Consider the following 22,810-nt stretch of genomic DNA (forward strand, 5'->3'; position numbering starts at 1 on the left):
AGGAGGAGGGGAGAAGGAGGAGAAGAAGGAGGGGAAGGAGAAGGAGGAGAAGGAGGAAAAGAAGAAAAAAGGAATTTAGAAACCCAACTGATTCTTTGAGAAGCAGCAATCTGTACCAGGCATTATCCTGATCTGACTTCTGGGATAAACTCTTCACAATTGATGGAATAAAAACTACTAACTATCCTTGTGGGTAGTCAGTGGGTTTTTTTCCTTCTCATGTTTTCTTTATATATGTTCATTCAGAAAATATATATTGATTGGCTACCCTGTGCTCAGTGCTTCTCTAGCCTGGGAAGATACAATCAGGAATAGAGCAAAGTCCTGCTTGTCTCCTAGAGAGGGAGAAAAAGACAATAAACTATTTGCATTCTATTATTTTATAAAACAGCTGTGTTGCAATATAACTCACATACTATAAAATTCACCCTTTTATTTTATTATTATTATTATTTTTAATTCACCCTTTTAAAATGTACTATTCAGTGTTTTAGTATATATCACAACATTTTGCATCTATCACCACTACCTGATTTCTGGTTTCAAGGGCGTCTATAATTTGTCAGGAGTGACAAGTGCGCTGACAATAACTAAGGGGCACGAGTGAAGATGCTGCTCCTCTACCTGGCATGGTGAGTAAAGGTCTGTTAGATGAAGGGATCTTTGAGCAGAAACACGAATGCAGTGAAGAAGTGAGACATGGATTTCTGAGCCAAGAACAGTCCAGGTAGAGGCTACAGTGTAAGAACCTGAGTCAGGAGCACATCCAGCATGCAAGGAAGAGTAAAGACATCAGTGATTAAAGGCGAGAGGACAGAAGAGATGATCTGATCTGAGCATTATAAGGGATTGTGTGTTAAAGCCTTTAGTGCAATGCCCAGTACCCAGCAGGTGCTCAATAACATAAAAGTGGTGATTATTATGATTATTATTCCTGTGCTCATCTTAAAGACACCAGGCACCTTGCTTCCAGAACACAGGAGCTATAGTTCATCTTTGCACTGCCTGCCACCCCCCCCCACCCCACCCCGAGACGAGGCACTTAATCCACAGTCATTAAACATCCATTTGGCGGAAGAATGGTATTTATTTTTTAAATTAATAATCTTTGTTTGCTCTAAGAACAGGCAGGAATAAATGCCCAGATGGAATGATAAATCACAAAGACAAATTAAGATTGAACAACACTGTTAAGTATTCCTACCAAAGAGGCATTAGCTTCTCAAAGGCCTTCAAAGTTCCTATTTCCTTGAAAGGAGGAGTAAAAAGTCCCCCCACCCCCCACCCCTGGCCCCTGGTTGAAGGCAGCTCTGTGATGGGGTTTCTTTATAATTAGGCGGGGGGGTGTCTGGGTCAAAGTGACAGCCAACGTGTGCTGCTATTACAACACATTACATAAATAACTCTATATAATTGCTACCATCCATCAATTTGGGGAGATCAGTGGTGAGAGATGCTGCCAGTTTCTTGGAATGAAAACTAAAGCTCCAAATAGCCCAGATAGTCACACTCGCTAATCAATGCCAGTTTTTTAAAAGATTGGTCTAGTCACCAGTTCAACCTTGAGAAGGATTTCCCTGTGTATCCCTCATACTGGTTTTGCAAGACTTTGCCCAGCCCTCACTTAAAATGTTTTCTTCTCATCCCTCACCAAACTTTTTATCACAGTATTTATTATTCTTTACTCTGCCTCCCCCCATGTTGCAGCCTGAAGCCTCTGCTGAGTTGACTGAGGATAGTTCGGTTTTTGATGGGTTTAGGTTAATCTGACCACTATAGGCAGCAGAACAGAACGTCCTGGCTCCTAGGCAGATGTGGAGAGTTCTAACTGTTCGGTTTCTCTGTCTACACGGCGCATGTTAACCTCATTCTTTCTTAATTCCTTATTTCATTCTGGGTTGGCAGAAGAGCAGCCACAAGCTTCAAAAACAACCAACCAACCAAACAAACAAACAAATGGAAGCAAACATACTAAACATGCAGCATTCAAAAACTGTGAAATTTGAAACTAGAAAGGATTCTCAATGAGAACACCTTACCTTGACCAAGTCAGTCTGTACACACCAGGAGGCGGGGCTGTGCATATCCCGCCTCACCAGGCCCTACGGGAACGTGTCTGGCACAAAGTGGCAGACTAATCTTACGGAATCGACGTTGAAGTAATGAAATGACTCCTGTTGATTGAGAATGAAATTGAACAGGAAGTTCCCACAAGAGGGATCTTTTGCGCAGCGATCAATACTCAATAGCTCTTTTTGCAACGACCCAAGAAACTCTGCAAACTGCCAGAATGTTGGGGCCTTGCATAATTCCCATGTGAGTGGAGCACAGAGCCTTTTCTGGGGTGGTGATGGGGGACCGTTTGTGTCCAATAGTGCGTGTTACAGACACAATGGAGCACTTCCTAGCCCTGGCACAAAAAATCTTTCTTCATGAAAAATTTGTCCCCCTTTGTAAAGAAGCCGGTTTCCTGCAGACTGCCCATTGGATGGGAGCCCTTGCAGGATGAGGCAGGGAGCCCCTGAGGTCCTTTTTGCTTCATGTTCTGTGCTCGCTCTACGCCCTCCAGAGCGTTTGTCTGAATGAACGTTCAGTATTCTTCAGAAAGTTACAGCCCATTACATTAGTCAGAAGTACTTTTGTGGGTAATTAGTAGGAAATTAACGGATTCGAGGGTGATTTGATGCTTCCAGAAATCCTTAGAAGTTCTTTAAGAGGGAAAAATAAATAAGTCTTGCTAAAAACCCTCAAGCCAAGGGATATTGTTCTTTTTTTTTTTTTTTTTTTTTTTTGTGGAAAATTGCTACTTAGAAACATGCTATAAAATGTGTCATGTTTTTGGGTCAATGGATACTGTGCTTTTAAATTTTCTTGGGCCAAACAAAGCCTTGCGGGTGGTGGTTTTTATCTCTTCTAGGTTCTAGTGCAAAGGGACAGTCTTGTCATAAACTCCCCTTCCTGGCAGACAGGATATGGTGATAACAACAATAATAATAGTAACAAGGGTATCTTACATTTGAATAGCACTTCCTGAAACTATTCATTTGCATTATGATGTGATCTTTAAAAGAAGCCTGTGAGGAAGGCAAGTCAGGTATGACAATGATGACGAAAACTTGGACCACAGGGATAGTGGGAAATGACTTACTCAAGGTCTTGTAGTTAAGTGGCAAAGCCAGAACTCAGGTCCCTTATACCCCAGCTGACGCTCTGCTAGAAGAGGGTCTAGGGGGAGAGGAAGAGTATGTCCCCAATTTTAATTTCTGTTGAAGTGGTTGATTAAACCTTAAGAGAGATTCTCTTTGTTTTGTCCCTAGGAGCATGCAATAATGTTTGTCCAACACAGCCTTTAAAAGGATTGACACCTTGTACCTGAACCTGAACCTTTGGTGATATTATGCTATTGGCTAGGGAGTAAAGGGATCAAATCAGTGTATTTCTCTGCACCTGTGTTCCCAAGATAAAGAGGAGAAGGAGAGAGGGGTAGTTATGTGGGGAGAGAGAGAGAGAGAGAGGAGGAGGAGGAGGAGGAGAAGGAGAAAAATGAAGTTTTCTCCTTTCTTTAGGGAGAAGCAAAGTCTGAAGAATTTCTAGAAGCCTGGTTCAGGCCTTAAACATTTTATGACTCAAATAATCTATGGTTGCTGATTTCCAAGTTCTTCTTGCAAGAACATGGGGACTTGTTCCTTAAAATGACCCAAAGAATGTTGCAAAATACTCAGATCAGAAACCATGTTATTTTTAGTTACTTTCACCCCTTCCTCCTGCGAGTGACTTCTGGTATCATGTGGAGGCAGCACGTAAACCCTGCGGCTGGCTGACCTTGTGCCCCTGAAGAGAGCTGCTGCCTCCAGCTGGGAGCTGGGTGGGCTCCTCTCTGTGACTTTCTCACTCCCTCCCCACCCACTGTTCTTGTCTGCTATTGCTGATTCCTGGGACACTATGAACCTTCAGAGGACAAAGGATGTGTCTGAGTAGCCTCTGCATCCCAGGATATGGCTGACATATAGCAGGTATTCAAATCCTCATACACAACTGTCTGAAAGGACGGCAGAAGTACCACATTCTGCCAGAATTATGCTGTGAGACTCAGACTGTGCCACCTCTATAAATACTTTCTTTTTAAAAAAATTTTATTTTTCAGTAACAGTTTACATTCAATATTATTTTGTATTAGTTTCAGGTGTACAGCACAGTGGTTAGACAATCACATACTTTACAAAGTGTCCCCTCCCCATATTTCCAGTACTCATCAGGCACCACACACATAGTTATTACAATATTATTGATTATATTTCCTATGTTGTACTGTACATCCCTGTCCAAACAGGGGAATGGATAAAAAAGCTAAAAGGATTAAGAAATATAAATACTTTCAAGGGTACAGGTTATTCCAAGGCAGATCCATCATGAAAAACAAAAACCCAATGGGCCCTCTAAATTCTGTCTATTTCATCAAGATTTCTCAACTCCTACTCAGCATTCACTATATCTTGGACCAAATGCACCAACTCCAGCCATTTCCCCTAAACCTGCTTTTATTTATTTAGTTTTAAATGGCATCACCTTCCTCTCAAACACTCAAATTAGAAAAGTAACAGATTCTCATCTTCTCCTTCACTCCTTATGTGAATTGGTTACCAACTCTGTGAATTCTGCCACATCAATATTTCTCTGAAATACCCAAGCCCTCATTACCCAGTTGTGAATAATTCCTGTGCCTCCCAATGAGCATCCTGACTCCCATCTTTGACAACAGTCATGGGCATGTGCAGAATTGACTGTCTGTCTCTGGCTTAGGCCCCTCTAGGGGTTACCCTAGGTCTTTCATTCAAGTCCAGCATTGAGAATCTCGATACTGGTTAATACAAATCTCAAACTTCTTCATACCATGTGGCCCCATCATCCCCATGCCCTAAATTCCTTGTCTGTCAAAACAAACTCCTTGTTGTTCCTTAAAAAGATCAGCTCCTTTCTTTCCCATGTGCTGGCTGAATCTTCTCAAAGCTCTCAGTGAGATTTGGCAAATCAGCTCATCTTGCTGGTGCCACCACTGCTGCTCCTACTGATCTAGAAAAATTCCACACTGGATATACCCACTACCATTGGAATACAGTGGAACCTCGGTTCTCAAACTTAATTCTGGAAAACTGTTCAAAAAGCCATTTGTTCGAAAACGGAATCTCCTTTGTCACCTGAAAGACACGTGACTGATCATACAGGTATCAGCAGGAAAGTGTTTTGGGGTAGAGAATCGAGACCCGAAGTTTTGTTAGGTAACTGAGACTTTTTTTTTCCATGAATAACTTGGTTGAGAACGGAATTGTTCAAGATCCAAGACATTCAAGAACCTGAGGTTTGACTGTACTACTGCTGTTATTACAGCATAAACTCTGGGAGCTTAATACAGTCAGAAAATCTGCAACTCTATCAAAACAAACAAACAAACAAAAAGCAAAAAGAACTACAAGCTAACCTCAGTGCTTACAGAATTGAAAATAGCGCACTCAAGGTACTTCTGGCCAAGATGGAGGCCTAGACTGACACGGTCCATTTTCCTTCACAACTAAGAAGGACTACAACTACCACAAAACCAAAAATAACCAGAAGTTCCAGAAAATAAAGCTACATGGAAGTCCAGCGTATGAAGTTATAAACAAGTGGTGCTTGTCCGCACGGGTAGGAGGGGTGAAGCCAGGGCAGAGAGGTCAAGCTGTGCTGTCTGCAGCAGCTGCAGCTGTGGTGAGGGCGGCGAGACAGCGGTAAGCACCAACACCCATATTTAAGGGGAGGCGAGAAGCACCTGGGGAGCACCCCTGGCTGCAGACCAAACCCATCAGCTTGCAATTCCAATGCCAGAGAAGGCAGACCCCCATTGCCTCAGACTGTGAGGGCTGGAGGGCATAGGGATGGAGGAGGAGGCTCCCGGTCTCTCAGCAGAGAGTGAATGGCAGGAATCCATCTTGGACCCCCGCCTCCACACAAAGCGCCACAGCGTGGTGAGAAGAGTTGGCTGGTAGCGACGAGTGCATGGGGCTCCGCCCCCTATAGCGTAGGAGGTGTGACAGCCCCGCCCAGGAAGCAAAAACCTGTCAGGATGGCAGGGATCATGATAGAGATCCCAATCATGCAGCTGACCAGACAGCAAATACATGCTCTATCAGACCAGCAGATAGATAATCTTTCTGAGGCTCAGTTCAGAGCTACAGTTATAAGAAAGCTTACAGACCTAACAGCAGATATTAAACAAGACAGGGAAGGAATGAAGGCTAGTCCTGCTGAAATAAACAAAAACACATATGAAACAAGTGGTGAGGGAAGGAAAACCAGGAATCAAATAAACAAATCAGAACATGGGGAAGGAACAGTCAACCAGTGCAGAAAGAAGAAATGAAAAGTGAGGAAAATAAGGAGAGGCTCAGAAACCTATTGAATAGCTATAAGTGGGCCAACATCCGAAACATAGAGTTACTAGAAGGTGAAGAAGAAGAACTAGAAATTGAAAAATTATGTGAAAAAATAATGAATCAGAACTTCCCTAACTTAGGGAAGGAAATGGAATTACAGGTCCAGGAAGCACAGAGAGTTCCAAAAAAACTGGACCCAGGGAGAACCACACCAAGACACATTATAAGCAAAATGTCAAAAATTAAGGATAAAGAGAGAATCTTAAAAGCAGCAAAAGGGAAGAAGAGAATTCGGTACAAAGGGGTCTCAATAAGACTATCAGCTGATTTCTCAAAGGAGACTCTGTAGACAAGAAGGGGCTGGCAAGAAATATTCAAAGTAATGAAAATCAAAAACCTACAACCACGATTACTCTATCCAGCGAAGCTGTCATTCAGAATAGAAGGGCAGAGAAAGTGCTTCCAGGAGAAAGTAAAACTGAAGGAGTTCATTAGATCCAAACTACTGTTATACGAGATGTTAAAGGGACTTGTTTAGGAGAAGGAGGATCAAAACTATAAACATTAAAATGAAAACTGTGTCACAACAACCAACAACAGAAGCTAGGGAATCGAAACAAAGGCAAACTAATTAGGCAACATGAGTGGAAAAAGAATTATAGGTATGGGGGGCACATTGAGGGGAGGTCAGTGGGAGGGGGAGGCGGGAAAGGGAGGGAGATGGTGCAGGAATTAAGAAGCATAGTAGGAGGGAGTGGAGTAGACAGGAAGATGTTGAGAAGAACTATATGCACAACCAATGAGCATGGACTAAGGTGGGGGGGGGACTGGAGGGAGAGGGATAACTGAGTAGAGGGCAACAAAGGGAAAATAAATTGGGACAACTGTAACAGCATAATCAATAAAGCATATTGAAAAAAAAAGAAAAAGAAAATAGCCCACTCAAGATAAAGCCAATGAAAGGTCAAAGCCCAGAGGAGCACTGGAAGAAAGAACTCTCTTCCAGTAAGCTCTGTTGCCTATTTCCAAGTTTCAGCTAATTTTTATGACACTGTGACACCATGGACCTTAAAATAAGCCATGCTTCTCTTCTCCAAGTACCAAATGCCTACATACTTTTTTCCTATAAACTTCCATTACATCCCTCAAGTAAAATATTAGAAGAAAGGACATGAGGAATAAAACCAGGTTAAAAAAACCAGTCCATCTCAAACTTCATGGGAAGGGCCCTCAAATCCCAAGGTGAGCAGGTCTTTTGTGGGATATTCAGCCCAGCTCACTGAACCTGGGAATAAATACAACGTGGTCAAGATCTTCTCTGTTAATAACCCAAAGTTTGTTGTTCACTATCCACTTTTATATCCAATCTGTAATCTTATTCCTAAATCTTTTAAATTAAATTGCCCACAAATACCTAGTTACTTCAATTCTCATTTGAACTGCTTTTAGCATCTTATTAATTGAAGAGCTGAACAACATCTTTGACACTGTTTTATGTTTGTAAAAAAGTCATGTTTTTAGCTTCTTGAAAATGATTTTTAATAATGCTCTTGTCACCCATACTTCTGAAAGTGGAATTGAGTTGCCATTTCTGATTTTTGTAGTCCAACCTAGACTTGTGTTCTTCCTTTGGTGGGAAGTTCTCTGCCTACTCACAACACCTGACAAGTTATCACAGTCTCCTTTGTTCTCATAGCACTTTGAATATGACCAGTTAACACAAGTTAAATTGCATTATAGGTATTTACATGTGGGCCCTTTCCTCATACTCATCCATAAGATGATAAGCCTTTTGAGGACAGGAACTGAATCTTTTTTCATCATACACCCCAGGAGGCTCCAACAGATCCAAGAGGGCATTCAGTACAGATTTTAGGATGAATGAATGATGGATGTAAATAAATGAAGTGGGCAAGGCACTTGGAATACAAAAATGAATAAAATCAGTTGACTTGCATATGGATAACCAATCCAAAGCTCGGTTGAATACATATGTGTCTTAATTTTATAATCATGTACCACTTAAAAACAGGGATATATTCTGAGAAATGTGTCCTTATGCAATGTTGTCCCTATAGGAACATTATAGAATGAATTCACACAGACTAGGTGGTGCAGCCTACGACACACCTACGCCATATGATATAGCCTATTGCTCCTAGGCTACACACGTGTACAGCATGTTACTGTACAAAACAACATGACACGAAATCAAGCATAACTGAAAATGATTGATGCACTAAGAAACTGTAAACGCAAAATGTATGAGGCTACTGTCAGCATAACACGGCATACTCTTCTATAGCAAACATTTTTATAAGTGGAAAGAGTACACTCTAAAATAATGATAAAAAGTATAGTATAGTAAGTACACAAACCAGTAACATCATCATTTATTATCATTATCAAGTATCAATATTATGTACTGTACATAATTATATGCACTATACTTTTATACAACTGGTGTAAGCTTTGCTTACACCAACATGTGAGTAATGCCTTGTGCTATGATGTTATGATAGCTACTGTGTCACTAGACAATAGACTTTTTAGTTTCATTGTAATCATATGGGACCACCTTTATATATTCCATCTGTCATTGACTGAAAAATTGTTACATGGGGCATGACTATAATTTCAAAATTTTCCTGGTGTCAGGAAAGTTTTATGGTCCCATTATTCTGTGGGTGTGTATTTTCCTTTCATGGGGATGGCTTACTGATGACTATTGTTTGAATAACTCCAACTAATCAGTTCTGTACTTGGGAACTGGGAAATATTGAACAGTGTTCTTTAGAAAATGATAAAGTATTATAATATTTTAAGTACAGTATCATTTCAAGGGCAACACAGGCCAAATATCATTACTAACGTATTTCATGAGAAACCAGATGTTGCCAAAGTTTACTTCACTTAATTCAAATAATATTCAATATAAAATTACATTTTGTTTAATGCTTCTAGATAACATTTTAGTATTTGTTGTCATGAGATTAACTCATTATATGAATTATTACCTTGATTTTCAGGAAATTTTCTCTGTGTTCCCAAATGGGGCGAGGCTGTCCTTACTTAAACCCCATAGAGCCTGTCTGTGTCATGATGCCTCTTCCATGAACCTGTGTTGGTGGCAGTTATCACTGATCCCAAAAACCCAGTCCAGGGCTGGCACTAAGTAGGTATTCAGGGAAGGTTTGTTGAATGAATGAGAATAAAGAGCATGGGCTCTGGTTGCACTTCACTTTTACTAAATGATTATTTTCAAACAGGGATAACATCACGACTCTCTTAGAGGTAGAAAACAGACACATGCTAAAGATTTCATTTAATTTATTAATGAGTGAGGGAACCAGGCAGACGTTATAACAGGTGTAGATGAGGAATATTGAAATGAGTGTGCAAATAGAGGCAAAACCAGCTTCTTTCACAGACAGAAGTGAATTGAAGCTCTGTGGATAGGACAGAATTTGCATGTTTACAAACAAGAATTGTTTTGCATGGCTATCAGCTATCTACACTAACCAGAGTTGTAAAATAGCTCCCATAGAATCAATCAAATAACCTGGAAGGTATCCTGTAGACAATACAGAGTTTCTCACTGAAGCAAAAAATTTTCCCTACAGTTCAAATTTCACCTGTTGCTGATGGGCCTTCAGGAAAGGGCCTTTTGGTCAGAGATAACACCACCAGAAAAGGCCTGGAGGCCTGAAGCCTTGCATTTGTGCAATGGGAGGGAAGTTGCTAGAAAGAAGAGTGCAGGGATGTGCAGATGTAGTAGCTCTGCAAGGCCAAGGTGAAGAGTATTGATTTCATCCCAACCTTTAACACTGTAACAAAAACAAAAACAAATTTTGAGCATTTAATCCCAATTGTACACTTTTATTTAATTATAAATTATGCACATATATTATGATACCAGAATAATTCTAAGAGCACAAATTCAGCCACTTATTGGCTGTGTGATTATAGGTAAATTACTGTTAAAAAACAAAATTCAGCTGAGATCTAATTGGCTTTATTAACTAATTCATGAGTGAAGCAGTGTGCCATCTAGCAATTAGAAGGGTACTCTGAGGGGCTGTACAATATGGAAGGATTTTATAGGAAGAGTGTGGCAAGGGAGCTGTTAAGAAAAGAGGATTATTTTGGTCAGGGACATCTTTTTTTAGGGGAAAAGAACAGAGCACAAGAAGGGTTTTTACCACGTAGATTGCCTCTTCTCTCTAAGGGGGGAATGGAGAGGGCCTACAAGACAGATCACCTTATTGGTGTTGACCAGAAAATTCCAGTCCGGTTCATTAAGATTATGTTAGGTATTAAATCTTGGTTTGGTTTCATAAGCATTTAGCATGAGTGACACATTTTGGGCCTATGGTTTTTCTCTTTAACATTACTTAACAGAAATGTTCCACAGTTTCCCCATCTTTAAAATGGAGATGATAACCCAGAGTTGCTGTGATGATTGTAGACATTAATAAGATAAATACAATGAGACTCAGCACATAGTAAGTGTTCAATAAATGCTAGCTCAAAATATACTATAAAACGCACCCACAAGTACATGTTAAAATGAACGAGACATAAAATATGTGTAAATCAAGTTCTAACGTTTGTCTTTCCGCACTCAGTGGATCAGCTGACCACTCCATGGGGTATGTGCATCCCATTCCAGAGACAGTAAGCAGGAGGCTTGATAAGATCTGTGGGTTATAGAGATTGAGGGTGTGCAGTGGGAGAAGGGTCAGAGGCAGGAAGACCACAGAAGCAGCCCAGAAGAGAGACAAAGTGGCTTGAGTTTGGGCACCCACAGGAGACGTGAGGAGGGCTCCGTGAGGACAACGGTGGAGGCCCTTGTCTGATGACCTTTGCACATGGACTTGGCAGAGATGGAAGAATGATTCTTGGCGCAGGAGGTAGATGGTGCAGAGAACAAGCTTTGGAGTTGGGAAGACAGGCAGGGAGGTACAGAAAGAGACCAGAGCAGGAAGCTTCCTTGGGCAGTGAGGCTTATCTCCTGTTGTCCCCACTGCCCTGGAAGATACCTGCCACTGGTGCTGCTGCATGCCTGCATTACTATTCATGACTGAGCCTGTAAGGGGCCATGGTGTTGAACATTATTGACAGGCCCACTATTTTGCACAGATATAATACTTATTACTTAACAGAGAGTAGTTACTTCAGTTAGTTTTCCCAATGACCCTGGAAGAGTTATTAACATCCCCATTTTACAGATGAAGAAACTGAGGCTTACTGAGGCTTATAGAGGCTAAGTGGCCTGAGCCATGAGATGACAAGCTCAGTGTATGCACCCTGCCACATAACCCAAATGAACATGTGCTCTTTTTCTTCTGCACCTCACTCTCTCCTTCTAAAACGTAGAAAACTGTGTACCCTCTTTATGTACTCGTTACCCCAGTGCTCAGGGTCCTTTCAGGGAAGAGCTTTTTCCCCAACTCTGGGGTACCTGTCTGAAGAGCAGCAGCATCCCCCAGCACCTGCTTGCTAGGAAGCTCCTCCGAGAGTATTTCTGTCCTCACCCAGGAAGCAAACAGACTGCAGAGGGGAGAAAAGCCTCCATGAGGAGAGGAAGCCCAAGACACCCACAGCCATCCCCTCAGACGGCGTAGCCTGAGCAGCTGTGGCAGAGCCTAGTCTTTTAAGAAGATTCAACTGAGACCCTCCAGGGACCTCAGGCCCCTGCGAAGGTGAATGATTTGTCTTCAGGCACCCTCACCTGAAAAGGCCTATGTGCAATTTTGATGTCCTGCCTACCACTCCATTTCCACTAATTGTCAAATCCTACAGCTTCCAAAGACTTGGAGAAGGTCCACACTGACATGGATAAGTTACAGAAAAATATAGTACCTAATTTTAAAATATGCTTGACAATTTTAAACTTCATGCAGACCTAAGTTAGATGATCAAAGGTGAATGAAAGGAATCTCTGGGCCTGCTTCGTGGAAGAGCTCAAAATGATTTATAAAGTCAGGGTTTCACTTTTCTGTGACCTTAACAGTTTGCAGAGCAAGGTCCCACCCATTCTGGGTATAGGATACTTAACATGTGAAAAGCCTGGTTAAATAGTGCTTCTAAAATGATTAAGTTCTTCCTTATCTGAAAGCTATGTAAAAAGCATTCAAGGTTTGTTGAATGAATGAATGAATGAATGAATGACAAATGAGTTTTTTTTTTCCCTTCAGTTTCAAAGGTCACTTTTAAGCTAAGCCTTTGACTGAGTCAACACCAGCTCCTGGAATCACTCATAAAAACGAAGTCTTACCATAGGTGATATATTTGCCAGGACCAGATTAGAAACAGTTTTGTTGAAACTCTTTCATTTAATCATGGGAGGTGGTACTGTCAGGGTTGTGCCTGCACATTAAGTTTTATTGTGTATCATGGTCATGACAGTGGCTCTAATGATCACCCCCATTTACTAGGTTGTGCAGAATTTAAAGCTCTTTCACAGATAAGTCTCAGATGAGACATATCATTCTCTCAGCAAACTTTTTGGTAAATATGGATTCAGAAATACTAAACACTGAGATTCAGAGAGGTTTCAAAGTCTTCCCAGCCTTAGTCTATAGACCGTAAAGCAGAGGGGTAGACCCTATACCATAGCAGGAGTGTTTTATTTATAAAAGGGGATATTGTTCTTTCTGTTCTCTAAAGAGGCAGCTCAAGCTTCTTGAGGTTACAGAGAAAGCAGCTTTCCAATTTAGGGGAAATGGGAGCTGCTCAGTCCTCTTGCAAGATGTAAGTTTCTAATTCTTGGATTTTTCAGAGAGTTCTCCTCCCTACCCCTCCTCAGGACAAGGCGCGTGGCATTCTAGCAAGTTCAAAATGTCTTAAATTCAGACTAATCATTCATTTGAAACAACAAAAAATAATAAAGCCACTAAAATCTGAATGTTGCAAACTCCTTAAGCCAATAATTGTGAAATAGCGTTGACTTCGCCAGTTCCTGTTTTCATTTTCCATAAATCTATTCTGGTATCATTTTATTCCCTTGAAATAGATGTAGCAAGTTCTCGGTGACACCAAATAAAACAAGCAGGTCGTCAAAAACCCCATTGTTTATTAAATAACAGCAAAACTCTGACTCCATGTTAAACTTGGAAAAATTACCTTCTTGGGGAAAATTCAAAATGTGTTAGAGAAGTCACAGAACTACCTGTAAACATCTCCAAATCAATGCTAACACATCTGTATTGAGGGATTAAGTGATTCAGCATAGGAATTATAAATTGGAGCAGCTGGTGACTTGAGTTTCTGCAGCACTTCTGGGGTGTGGGGGACAGCAGGGAGGAGTGAGGTCTGTGGCTTCACTCCAGGCCCTCTGTCAGTCTGCCACTGCTCAGCTGTATAAATTGGGTCAGTGGCTTTGCTTCTCTGAACCCGTACAGCCTCCTTCCTCTATGAGGGGCAGGCTGATCGGATGGATGTCAAAGGTTGTTAGATAAATAACAAAAGTGGTGAGGGGCCTCCACCAAGTAGGAGCTCAAAAAATGGCCTCTGCCATTGTTGCGAAGGTGGAAGAGAGGAGAGATGAAGAAAAAGAGAGCAAAGCTTTGCTTGTGCAAGAATTGAAGCAGGAAGAGTTTTTAAAAACGGGAGGGAAATCCTATCAAAAGCAGATTGCTATGTAAGTGAAATACCCCGTTATCAGAGTGAGGCTCTTGGGATAAAAATCTGACACCCAAATTCTTTCCGTGTGCTGCTAATAGCACCTCTGAGCGCAGCAAATGGAAGGCATTTACCTTTCACCAACTCTCCCTTGCGCTGGCTTTTGATGGGGCAGTCAGTTCAAGCATCAGAGCCAAGTGTAGGCAGCTTGGGCTGCAGGGATCCAATTTGTAGCCTCTTCCTGGCCTGCTGCTTCCCTATCGCAGGCCCACCTTCCAGGCCTCCTCATTCCTCCTTCCATCCTTTTTTAGGTGAGGAGGCACCTGGTGATGGCCCTTCTGGGGAGAGGAAGACTTCTGCTGGGGTCCTCACTGTCACACTGGTCTCACACTACTGAAGTAGGAAGGGGAATAAAATCCCGCTGTGTGGTCATTGGTCTTTATTCTCTCTGCTGGCTGGGCAATGAGTGTAGGCCAGGCAAGCATTTGGTGTCAAGAAGAGCCAGGGTGACCTGGAACATGGTGTCTTAGTGAGTGCCCTCTCAGGCAGGGCTCTGAGCAGTCCCAGAGACAAGTTGGCCAGGATCACAAAGTGAGAATCATGCAAGTTTTGATCTACTACTGAGAGTCAGATCCCATGGCTATGCTCGCTCATGGCGTCCCCAGTGTCACAGTCACACTCGTCTCCTTTGTGCTCTTGTCATTCTTGATTCTGTATTCAAGAATCGGGGTGGTGGTGGGGTGGAGTCAGGTACCCACTCCTGAGGATCTCCTACTTGCTATGCTCCACTCTGGCTAATATGACCTCTGTTAGGTGCTCGGCAAACATTCCTAGCATGGAAGACTTGAAATGAATGTTGTCTTCTGGTTTACGGCATTATGTCCCAGTACTTTGGGTCCTCAATAACCTATCAAGCCCTTTCTAGAGGACCATAAAACTTGTATCATAAAAGGTTCAGCTTTTGGCTTAGTCTACCCATGAAGACAGAGCATATATAGGAGACTGGGAAGACCCTGAAAAATCGAGTTCACCCTCCTTGTGTTACTGATGAAGGCACAGACACACAGAAAGAGACAAAAACTTGCAAATGCTCAAGGAGGTGACAGAATCACCATTGTCTCCCCCTGCTCCCCCAATAGTCTGCTTATGTAACCAGGGCTCCCCACACTCTGGGAGCTGCAGAGTGGTGTAGGGGTTAAGAGTGCAGGCTCTAGAAATGAGGCTGTTAGGTTCAAACCTTGGCTTTGCCACCTGTTATGTGATGATCACAAGCAAGTCACTCAAGCTGCCTGTGCCTCAGCTTCCTTATCTGTAAAATGGAGATAACAGCGCCCTTCCTTCTAAAACTCTTAGAGGCTTAAATGAGTTAACGTCTCTAAAACACTTAGGGTCCTACCTGGAACATAAGAAGCACTATATAAATGTTTCTTAAAATTATTATTACATTCTATACAATATGAATAACCGATTGATTCCAATCTAAAAACCATTTCTGGGCCCTGTTCTGTGCCAGGAGCAGCATGTGGATGGGAGATGCCAGATGAACAAGTCATGGCTCTGGCCCCCAAGCTGCTTGCAAAATGCTCTTAATGGCAACGTCATGAAAGAAAGATGAACCGAACCCAGGCCTGGGCTTGGAGAGGAGCAGACCTCTGTAAAGGCCAAGGGCAGACATCAGATCTGTAGCTCTCCACATTACACAGGTCGGGGGGTGAAGGCCCCATATGAGAAATATGTTGCTACCTGTGACAGTTGTATTTCCTAAGGATGGTGGCAACAATCCCTCCCATTCCACATGCACTTCTAGAATCTTGTTACTTTCACATCAACAGGTGGAGTCTAATTCCCCTTTTCCTGTATCAGAGTGGATCTCCCAACTTGCTCAGAAGGAATAAAATGCTACAGAAAGTGACACTGAGTGACTTCTGAGGCCAGGCCATGAAAGCTTGGGGATGGAAAGTGGAGTGGAAGTCCACCTTTGAAGCTAGGACATTTGCCTTTGGAGTACTGACCTGACATTTAAAAAAACCTGAGGCCGCCATGCTGTGGGGAAGCCCAGGCCACAAGGCAAGGACATGTGCAGGCTCTCTGGTTGACAACAACACCAGCTGAGGTCCTTGCCAGACATGGGGGTGAAGATGCTTCCAAATGATTCCAGTCTCTAGCCCCGCCTCTGAGTTTTCCCAGCTGTCTCTTCAGACATTGGGAAGCAGAGTCAAACCTGTTCCCTTTCTGAATCCCCAACAGACAGAATGGGTGAGTATACCAAGATGCTTATTTTAAGCCACTAAGTGTCGGATTAATTTGTTGTGCAGCGACAATAACCAGACCACTGCCCGCAGACCTTCTGCTAGGATTCATTCTTTTAAGGCTTCCAGCAACAGACAATTCTTTCTCCAGAGGTCTTATAAGATTTGTTTCTTCATGTGCCTGGAGAATTTCCAGAGATCAAAGATGTTACAGCTGGAAAAGTTTCTGGGGCTTGCCATGTGTCATGTGTCATGCTTGCCAACATCTGGCTGTGACAGCTCCCCAGGGAGTCATCACCAATCCCACCAGGAGAGAGGGCAAAGGAAGGCAATGGAGTCCCCTCAATGCCCATGACTGTCCCAAGCTCTTCTACTGAGTGGGCATGGATCACAATGGCTTGTGCAGATGAAAGTGCTACGTTAATACTGGAGCAATGTTAAATCCACCTGCATGGATGGAATTCCCTTTGAAGGAAGAGAAGAGTTCTTCATTTGGTTGACAACATGGGGTCCATATTTTCTAGCCTATTATTCATCCTACTTTCTGCTGTTTGCCCTGGACTCTAAATTTAATGTTTATTCTTTTGTTCATTCTTCACAATCAGGGTGGGAAGTTGTTAGTCCATCTCATTTTAGTGATGGAGAAACTGAGACTCAAAGACTAACTCAAGATGTGTTACTAACACATATCTAATCAATGGTGAGGCCCGGACTTAAAACCAAGCCTTCTGATTCCAAATTCAGGTCTCTTGTTATTGTACCCTGAAGAGAACCTCTGTTCTGGAGGAAAAAATGCTTGTTTGTACCAAGGTTGTCGGGAGAGTGCTTGTTTAACGTGTGATGTTTCGTACTTTTCAGGCCTCTCCAAAGTACTGGAATTCTGGATTTCATCTGTAAAGAAAGTTAGTTTTCTGCTTCAGGTATCAGCTTTCTGTGGTTCTCCCCAGGAGTGAAAGGAAACCAGTGGTGATTTGAAATATTTCCCATCATGGCTGACTTCAAGCCACCAAGTTGATGTCATTGACCATGGAGTTGAGAAGAGAGATGCACATTTTTCTCTGGTGAGTCAGTAATAGTAATAAGTAAAACAATGCAAGTTCATACTTTTTGCAATTCTTTGTTTTTCCCAAAGCAATCAAACACCTTCCACTCAAAAATGTCCAACAATCAAAGACAGCAAGCAAGTCAGAAGGATGAACCTATTTCTGAAGACCACTTCTATATAGGGGTACTGTTCTGGAGTGGTGAGCAGTCATCAGCTCCAAAGAATTCCTTGACCCTTTCATCAGTAACCCAACATGATTCAGGAACTAAATACTGATCTCTCAGCAAGTGTGGCTTGACCATCCTGCTTGCATTGGGGTCAGGGTGGAGGGCAATACTGAAGGGTTTGGTAGGAACAAGAGAGGATCCCTGGGAAGGAACCCCACAAGCTTCAACCTTGCTCCATAACTCAGCTGTGGAGGACCTAAAGCTCATGTGGTCCCCTTAGCTTCCATCCTGGGACTGTGAGTAAGCCTTAAAGAGAGGAAGGGGTCCTCAGTGTTTGCTAAGAGCACCCCTTTGAGACATGACTCTTATGGGGTGAAAATGTGCAGCCCTCCTTCTCTCCCTGCCTGTCTCCCCAATGCCGACTCCCCATTTCCCTAGATGTCTGATGTCTGGTAGCATGCCCTTCTGCTCCTAGAGAAGAGGAAATGGAGAGAGGTGAGTGGGAGCTCAAGGGAGAGACCTGATCTAAATAGAGATAGAGATCTGAGCAGCATTGCTATGCAGGACACAGTGGGTGAGAGCCCCAGTGTGGTGATGGGCAGCTAGCTGGTGGGGACTGGTCCACATGCCTTAAGAGCCAACAGCTGGCACAGAGCAGGTAGAGGCAGTCAGAATGAATATGAGGGTCTTTGATCTGGCCCCTGCCCTGCTCTCCACCTACATCCCAAGACAAATTGAACTTCTTGCAATCCCTTCAATACCTAGACTTCTCATACTTCATAACTATTCTTTCAGGAAGTTTTCTACCCCTCATTGTGCTCCATCTTTGTAACTTCTGCTTACCATATGAGACCCTGCTAGGTCTCACCTCCCAAGGAATCCTTTTCCAGCCCTGGGCTTCTCACGTCAACATTTAAATACACACACACACACACACACACACACTCTCTCTCTCTCTCACACACACACACACACACACACACACACTCACACACACACACACACACACACACACTCTACACCACACCAAAGTCTGAGTTAAAAATGCAGCCTTTGGTTCTGGCCCCAGAGCTGCCATGGCCAGTTAAGGCCGATCACCCTCTGAGCCCTGTTTCCTTCTCTGTAAAGCAAAGGGGTGGATAAGCCATGTGCTTGTTGCAGAGTTCTGGGGAAGTCTCTGCGTGAGTGTGTGCCTGCATGGGTGCCAAGCACCAGCACAGCCTCTTCATTCCATTCTAAGCAGAAGAGCCTCAGGTCAAAGCAATTTCTTTGCAGGCGCTTCCAGTGCAGCCTTGCCTACAGTGGCTCCAATTCCATGCTGACATTTTCGATAGAGCTGGCTTAATGGAGAAAAATGACTTTATTCCCTAAATAGGACAGACTTTGGTAGGGATTGGGGTGGGTAGCTGGGGAAGTTTTATTTACATGTCACATTTCTCTAATTCTGAGGAATTTAAGCATCCCTTTGGCTTTGCTTTCCATTTCCTACCCATCCCATTAATGAAGATTAATGGAAGGACTAAATTTATTGAGTAAAACTAATCAAAATGACAATCTTCAGTCCTTTCGCCTAGAAACATGGCATGCCCAATTTAGGCATCTCATAAAATTCCATCCAGTTAGAACTGTGGTTATTAGGCAATTAATACTTAGTTTTGGTTCTGCTTACTCTCTGGAAATGTTGTTTTCCAAAAGCATAAATGTGACAGGAAATTTCTTCACTCCGTTTATCCCTAAGTAGTTTAAATATTATTTCATAATTGCAAATGGGCTTTTCCCTTCTTGTGCAGGCAGGCTATGGCTGGTCTTTTCATCTGGGTATGCATGTGACAATATCTTTTTTTCTAGGGTGACAGAGAGGAGCAAATGAGATCATGGGTGGGAAAACTCTTTCTAAATTCCAAATAAATTTAATGAGGTGGCATGCCAACGGCTTTAGGCTCTAGGAGGTCAAGTATCTTCTTCTTTTTTTAAAAGATTTTATTTATTTAATTTTCAAGAAGGGGGAAGGGAGGGAGCATGAGAGGGAGAAAGACATCAATGTGCAAGAGAAACATCCATTGGTTGCCTCTCACATGCCCCCACCTGGGGACCTGGCCTGCAACCCAGGCATGTGCCCTGACTGGAAATCAAACCAGCAACCCTTTGGTTTGCAGGCTGGTGCTCAATCCAATGAGCCACACCAGCAGGAGCGCAAGTGTCTATAAGCCTGAGGTCTCTGGAGAGATGGGGTGACACACAGACAGGGCTAGGTCCTGGGATACAGACCCATTAGCACAGTTTAAGAATCTGATGTGGAAATACTTACACAAGACTAAGGTTTCTCCATGTTCTTTATTTCTCCTTTCTTTTTTGCAACTTATCCTCACAAATGCCCCTTTGCCCTCTGCTAAAGAAGTGATATTTCTTTGAGTCTAGTTCCTCAACTTCAAAATTCGAGGAATTTGCAAATAGTCACGTCATGTGGCCCTGCTTCAGAGCTTCCCAGTGAACTCTTCCATCCCACGTCCACAAGCAGGTCTAGGAAGAGCAGATCTTTGGGTTGTCAGTGCCCTGGCAAAGTATGAATACCACTGGAGCCTTATTTATGCTCACCTTCAAATGTAAATGTGCCTCTGAGAAAAACAGCTGAGGACTCCTCAATATAAGGAATGACTCTAAAAAGATTTAAGACTTAAGGGGCCAGGGCACAAGATTGTCAGCAGAGGCTTCTGGATTTATTTCTTTTAATTCTTAGCTTGACAAAGTCCTGGCTAATTGAGCTATTGAGGAGAAACAAATTCATGCACATTTATATCTGCTCCCAGTCACCCTAGGGACTGAGCTATCCTGGTCTTATCCCCAGCTGCCAAATGAAGTATAGTCCCTCATGTTTTCTCCTCTTGTACCAGAAAACGAGTGCCAGAGAGGGAATAGTGACCAAGTAAACCTTTCATTTAGAAGAATATATCTACTAGGTTGTTGTGGAAAGGGCAGGTCTCATGGTTCAAAGCAACAAAGAGTCATATTTGAAATGTCTATCTTTTTGTGTGTATGTCCACAAATATTTTAATCTGACTAGAATTAGTAATTCACTTTAATGAGGTCAATGATTTTCTGATTAATTACTTTCTACTAGGCATTAGAATGGGAGGCTATAGAATTGATTAAAACCTCAAACTGCCAAAGGAAATGGAAAATCTGATGTCTAAATAGTGTTTTTGATCATTCTGCATATGCCCATTATTTTTAAGTTCTCCAAGTCTCCTGGTGAGATAGACAAGTTTATGCTCTTTTTATAAACCAAAGCACAAGAGAAGGCTTGACTTGCTCAAGAATATACAAATGGTCTATCACACTAGTCCAAGCTAACTCCCTGGGTTCTTGCTTCTCAGGATTTCCCCAAGGCCATGGATTGTACTCCTAAGAAGAAAGGGCCTAGAATCTACAATGTTTTGGGATGACATATTTTGAATTGAAATGAAGGAAAAGATCTAAGAGATCTTAACATGGGACAGTGTGAAAAGCTCATGGCCAGACAATGGTCTTGGGAGGGAATATTACAGCCAGTACAGCAAAATTGGATGTGTTCTAGGCAAGTCAACCCTTGACAAATGGGTCAGAGGATGACCTTCTATGTGAACCCAGTCTTTGGGTTATGCATGTACCAAATGCTCTTAGGACATCCATATGTCTTCCCAGAAACCAAGAGAGATTAAGACTTCTCACAAACATACCTGAGAGACTGGAGAGTTGAGGGGTTATTGCAGTTGAAGTTTCTGATTATGGAATACAGTCCTGGCTGCCTTGAAAAGCCAAAAATTTGCTCTAGCTTTTGCTGACCAGCCTCTCCCCATACACTGTGGTCATAACAGTGTATGTTATTACTTCAGAATCCATGAATAGGAGCCACCGAGACTTGTCAGAATCCATCTCTAAGATCTCAAAAGGAGTAATATTAAAGATTTGAAAGGAAAGGCTTGACAAGTAGAGAAAAAAATAGTTAACAAGTTTCCCCGCTTTTCTACTAATTTTTCTTTCATTTACATAAAAGCAAACACCTGGGTGAATGCCTGTTGCTGCAGTGCCCATAGCATCCAATGCCCTTCCGTGTATATTAGTGCATACAATGTTCTCTTGGTATTAGTAATTCTTCTTTTCTCTATTTAAACAATGAGGACATTGAGACTCAGAGAAATGAGTGTTTGGCCCAAGGATGATGTTGGTGAAGTTTTTGAACACAAAGCCAGGGCTTGTTGCATCACACAGTGGTCATCCCATGGCACTTGGTAGAACTTGAGAGAATCCATGAATGTGACTTTGGGATGCTTTACCAGAGAAAGGGAGGGCCATGAGGGCCACCACCTTAACCCTAATTCAACCAGAACAGTTTTAGTTTTACTCTATTTTATATCACTGGTTTTATGTAAAATTTCTTTTGAATCAAATGTTCTAGGCATTGAAAAAGTGCTGAAATTTGGCTTCCAGTCAAGATGGAGATGTAGGTAAACACGCTTCACTTCCTTGCACAACCGTAGAAAGAATTACAAACAGATCTCAAAACAAAAAACACCCAGACGTGTCAGAAAATTGATCTGTGTGGAAGTCCAACAACCAAGGATTTAAAGAAGTCACATTCGTTCAGATGGATAGGAGGGGTGGAGTTGTGGACACAGGCAGAGAGGCAGTGTGGCATGGAGAGATGGCAGTGGTGGTGGTGGTAGAATGGGTGGTCCCACAGTTACGTGTGGTGGATAAAAGTTGGGAGGGATACCTTGGGAGAGAGTGATCCCAGCCCCAGCCCAGACTGCACAGCCCAGGCTGCTAGCACCAGGAAGATAAATCCCCATTACCTCTGGCTATAAAAGCCAGTGAGGGTTGAGGCTGCAGAATAAACTGCAGGATTTTTACCTCTTAAAGGGCCTGCATGGACTTAGAACATACACAAACCCACCCACTCTGGGTTCACCAGCAGGGCAGCAGCTGGAGGGGCTCAGTTGCATACCGGGAGTGGGTGAAGTGGCTGGAAATGGGTGAGTGCTGAGTAAACCTCCAGACACCAGGCAGTGGGATTGTCCCCTCTCTGAGCTCTTCCCCTGTACAGAGTCACAAAGCAGTGAATCAAGTGGTTCTGCCCTGGCAATTACTCAAGGCTCCACTCTATACTATTTACAGGTGCCTTTTCTACATGGGCCATGCTATAAGACAGGGAGTAAAAACAGCTCTACCTAATACACAGAAACAAACACAATGAGGCTTCCAAATTGAGGAGACAAAGAAATATGGCCCAAATGAAAGACCAGAACAAAACCCCAGAAAAATAACTAGACAAAACGA

Source organism: Furipterus horrens, unplaced genomic scaffold (genome assembly GCF_987537825.1).
Source record: "Furipterus horrens unplaced genomic scaffold, mFurHor1.1.pri manual_scaffold_4, whole genome shotgun sequence".
Taxonomy (NCBI): Eukaryota; Metazoa; Chordata; class Mammalia; order Chiroptera; family Furipteridae; genus Furipterus; species Furipterus horrens.